Source organism: Halichoerus grypus, chromosome X (genome assembly GCF_964656455.1).
Source record: "Halichoerus grypus chromosome X, mHalGry1.hap1.1, whole genome shotgun sequence".
Lineage (NCBI taxonomy): Eukaryota > Metazoa > Chordata > Mammalia > Carnivora > Phocidae > Halichoerus > Halichoerus grypus.
The window spans coordinates 28,004,039-28,009,582 of record NC_135727.1 but is presented as its reverse complement, the minus strand read 5'-3'; positions in this window follow the sequence as shown (position 1 = coordinate 28,009,582).

Here is a 5,544-nt window from a genome sequence, read left to right as displayed (position 1 = left end):
AAAAGGACGGATCAGTCCCTGCTCTCATGATGCCCACAGTCTAGTCTGGGAAAAAACTGACATACAAGATACAATCTAATAAACATTTCAGTCAAGTCTGAACATGGAAAGTGACACAGAGCACAGGATATTTACCTGCATAATGCATGTCCCCAAAAGTCTGTCTGAAATATCTGAAACAGTAAAGCCCAAGTAGAGCCAAGGGCTTAACTTGATGGAATGACTGGCCCAGCACTCTGGCTTACATTGTCAACAAAGTGCTGCTCTAACCAATGCCACCCAATTGCAAAGACAAACAAAAATATCCAACATCTTTACCAATGTCACAATTTTATCTTCACTCACGGTAAAGAGCAAACATCTAAAAATATATTTACAGAAATCTACCTGCCAGGTCCTGATGAACAATTGTTTATTTCAAAGATACTGGAATTTTCTCCAAGTTTAGTAATCCAATGGGTGCACCATAAGGAAATTAGAGATATAAAATACCTGCTAGACTGCTACCAATCTGTCTCTCAGCTGGTGCCAAAAAGCAACAGAAGCACTGAGTCCCTCGCAGCATTAAAGCATTAAACACTACTCTGCTGCCTGGAGCTTTTTTTCTTCCTTCTTGTCATTCATATGCCACCTGATACGTTTCTCCATTTTTATACAGAAGGACACATTAATAACTGCCTTCATTGATTGAACATTTTATGTCCTTTTTACCCTTAAATGATCTGCTATAATTTTTTACATATCTATAAACCAAGTGAAGTTTCTCTCTCTCTTTTCTATGAATTACTGGTTTTGTTCTTATCTCCGCCTTATTTGCATTCTCCCTTTTACCTCCAGCTTTTGCTTCTGATTCGAGAACTTTGATGACGGCAGTTGTAAAGGAGGATTAAGGACTAATGTATATGTTTGTCCCAAAAGCCAGAGGGCACTTGTTTGTGGGGTAAATTCAAAATAATGTTTTCTTGTGTTTCTTCTTTTCAATCTGATGGAGCTTTTCTAACTCCACACAGCGGGTTATTGTTGAGAGCTTCTTGCTGAGAGTGCTGGCAGGGGCTAGGCTTATCAAGTGATTCATGAGCGTCCCTAAATTCCGGCCCTAACACTGCTTAGGTTTATAAGAATGGCTTTTACAGAGGGATGGCATGGATCAGAATAGTCAGACTCATTCATTTATAGTTACTGTTTGCCAAGACACTTGAACTATGGGCTCCCATTGCTATGAGGCCTTTATTAAACACTATGAACTGGTAATATTGTATATGAGAAAAATAATAATAGTAGGTCTTATTAGTACCTTATTATATCTTAGTACAGTAAGTTCTAACAGGCTTACTATTTGCCAAACACTCTTCCAAACACTTCACATGTAACTACTTATTTAATTCTCACAAATGCCCTCTGGGGAGGCACTATTTTGAAATCCCAACTTTATAGACGGAGAAACTGAGGCATGGGGATACTTACCCATAATGATAGCTAATAAATGATGGAGTTTGGCTTTTGTAGCTGTTAACAGCTTCATATTCACTCCTCTCCTTCCCCTCCCCTGCTCTGCTCTTCATCACAGTAACTACTTTCCTAGGTTCCCCTGTCCTCTGGCTTTGAATAAGTTTGATCAATGGGAGGCGTGCTCGCTTCGGCAGCACATATACTAAAATTGATCAATGGGAGGCACTGGTAAAAAGAAAATTGTAGAACAAGAGTTGGGGAAAGGCCAGTCTCTCTTTCTCTCTCTCTCTCTTTCTCTACATCTCTATTTCTATCTCTCCCCCTGCCATCTTCCTATAGCATCTCTGGAAGCAGCTGTGTCTCCTCCAGCTAAAGGTGGACACGTCTCCCGCCATAGCCCAAGGTCTGTCTGGGCAGCCTCTGCCTCTGTTCAACCACATAGTCTGGCTTCAACCACATAGTCTGGCTTTAACCACATAGTCTGGCTTCAAGGTTCTGGTAGCACCACCTCCTCTCATGGCCCATCTAGCCCTAGAAGTGAAAGCAGCTTCCTGCTGTTACTAATCTCTTGGTGGTCTCACCATTCCTTGCTTGATTTCTCAATAAGTCTTACTCATGTAGCCCTTCCCCTATATTAAATCCCTTTTAGCTGAAAGGTCTAGTAGTTTCCATTTTCTTGGCAAGACCCTAACAGATAAAACTTTGAACTCAGTCTAGCCCTAGAGTCCATGCACTTAAACACTATGCTATTTTGCACTTCCATAGAAGAGTTTCATTCCATGGATTTTTCCAAAGGACCTAAGAGTTGAATAATCTAGCTGACTTCTTTGAATTCTGGCTGGTCAAGTGTAGCCTATAACTACCCCCAGGGCTTCACACTAGAAAGTAAGCTCTGTGAGGACAGCAACTGTGCCTACTTTGTTCATTGCTGTGTCCCCAGCACACAACACAATGCCTGACACATAGTAAGTGTACATACAACACATGTTTGCTGAATCACCACCTGAAATCTACTTCCTTTTGTTCTCATGTAAGTAAAATTGATAATAAAGTCTGTCTCATAATATTTATTCAGCATTACATATAGATGATAAGACATCATATGTGCATTATATGTATTAATGGGTTTAGGAATCAGACTGTCTGGGCTCAGTCCCAGCTCTGCCATTCCCTAGCTATGTGAATTTGGGCATGTAAGTTAATTTCTCGGACCTATTAAATGAGGACAATGTTGGGATCTATCTCATAGAGTTATTGTAAGAATTAAATGAGATAATATAAATAAAGTGCCTAGTACAGGCCTGGGGCATGGTAATTACTCATTAAATGGAAGCAGGTGCTGCTTTTACTATTGTTGCTATTTTGTTACTATTATTGTTACTATTACTGCTGTTACTGTTATTTATCTTTTCCCCTTTATGAAATGAATTAATGTTGGAATATTTCCTCAGGAGTCAGAGACATCTTTTTTTAGAAGGGGGAGGTGGGGGCAGAGGGCGAGGGAGAGAGAGAATCTCAAGCAGCCTCCACACCCAGCTCGATGCAGGGCTTGACACAGGGCTTGATCTCATGACCCTGAGATCATGACCTGAGCTGAAATCAAGAGTTGGAACCTTAACCAGCTGAGCCTTCCAGGCACCCCAAGTCAGAGACTGATTTTAACTGCTTGGCTCTCCATAAGACCTCTCAGCCTCTGCTTTCTCCATGCGTCCCTGCTGTACAGGCTGAAAACCTTTATAATTGCAGACTTAAGTCCATCAAGTCCTTGAGCCTCACTGCCAGTGGAGAGGATTTTGAATGATTTTCTCTGTCCTAAGTCTGATACCAGCTCAGGGTTACCATTAGTCTCAACTTCCTTACTGCTTCCTGCTAGGTTTAGTTGGTATAGATAACTGGGATTCTGCCTGTTTCCAGATTGCACTGCAGCTTCTCTGGTGGCTCTAGAGCCTGAATCTCTGACTGTGTGATTACCCTTTGCTGATGGGAACATTATCCTCATTCCTTGCTTTCAAACAAATATAGAACCACAGTGCTACCATATTTCCCATATAGAGCTAACTATCACTTGGAAACTTCTGTTTATGAGCATCCACATACCATCCCATTGTCTCTCCCTTGGAAATTTATGCCAGCTTGGCCTGAACTTGCTATGCTGCTTATGGACACTATGACATTAACTGCTAGCTTGCTCCTTTCAAAGCTATTGCTAAAACTGATTTAGTTCCACAGCCCTAACTATGTTCTCTCCTGGATTATTTTCCTCCCCCACTGGCCCTCTAAAATCCTAGTGGGTTTTGTAGCCCAGCTTATAAGGATTATAACAGCATTCATCCCAGCACTGCAGTTAGGTACATCCCACACATTTTCTAAATTAGAGTGCTGGGTTTATTGGACCCAAAACCATTCAGCTAAATCTGCTCATTTGGTCATTTCTCTGTCTTCCTTCCTTCCTTCCTTCCTTCCTTCCTTCCTTCCTTCCTTCCTTTTTTTAGCAAATACCCTTGTGTGTGCTCTACTAGAAACAGGAGATACAGTGGTGAATAAAACAAATCTATAACTTGAAGGAGCTTACCTTCTGCGGGGTTGGGGCTCAACAAGAAAACTTTCTGGAAGATTTCCAGGTCTTTTCCTGTACTTTCTATCCTTCTAGAAAATGATTTCAAGGATCATATATCACTAATTTACCGACTTCTACAATGATTCCCTTGCAAAGAAAGTGAATTTTGTGCTACCAATAACATCAGGAATAAAAGTGAATACCCTTATCCATCACACACCCACAAACCCACACCCACACACTAAGTTGTTAGTACTAAGGGAAAATAATTATTTTCATTTCACCAAAAGCTATACTCCAAAGTGCCAAAGCATCTACAGATTTGGTTCTATTTAAGAATGGAAGAACTAATGACCAAGTTAATTGGGCTCATCAAGTCAGACATTTGACAACATTCTGTAAGTTAGGAAAATAAAATGAGTATGATGTCAGACCAGCCTTCAGGTCAGCAGCTGTGCTCTGTAATCGAGCTCACAAGCCATTCGGAATGTCCAATCCAATCCAAAGTAACTAGGATGACCAGACAAATTTTCCAAGAGCAAAAGACCCTATCACTTCCTCTTGTTTGCATCTTTCACTGTCAATAGGTAATTAATCACTACGTTCCACCTCAGTGCTATAGGAATTTTTCTAATGATATATTGTATGAATAACTAAAAAGAAAAAAGTCTCCAATGACATAATATGCATAATGTGCATTTTAATTGGAAGGCAATTTAGATGTTTATTTAGGCCATGTTCACGTGCAAGTTATTTCTAATGATGGAAAGCTGCTTTTTTGGAACTAATTATAATAAATTACTAACAGTGGTTGCAAACATTAAATATTCAGCCAAAGTGATCAATAGACCAAAAGCCAAGCTTCGAGAAAGTTACAAATGCTTTATATGAACTTCTTATGGAATTAAAAAAGGACCCCCTTTACCTTGTTCTACCAGAGAGTGAGTCCTCCAAGCCAAGTGCATTAAGATCTTCTTAGCATTGGCAAAGCTGCCTTAAGATAGAGATGTAGGAGTCCCTAGATCCCCAGGAAAGGGACTCCTGGTCTTTCCCATAACTCATTCAATTCTCAGAAGAACTGAGGTACTAATACAATGTTGAAACACCCCAACTAAACTTCACTTTTCTGAGAAATCGATGTTATCTTGGTACAAGAGGTACCAGGCTTGATGGAAACCCATTAGATGAAAATTTAATTTTGCAAATCATTCATTTATTCTCACATTTGTTGTCAGTGACAAAAGAAAATAGGGCAATTTCCATATGACCACAAATCAAATGCAATAGAAATGTATTTAGAGCCATGCAAAGTCCATTTAAAAATGGGTTGGACCACCCAAAGAACAAATAATCCAATCAAGAAATGGGCAGAAGACACGAACAGACATTTTTCCAAAGAAGTCATCCAAATGGCCAACAGACGCATGAAAAAGTGTTCAACATCGCTCGGCATCAGGGAAATCCACATCAAAACCTCAGTGAGATACCACCTCACACCAGTCAGAATGGCTAAAATTAACAAGTCAGGAAATGACAGA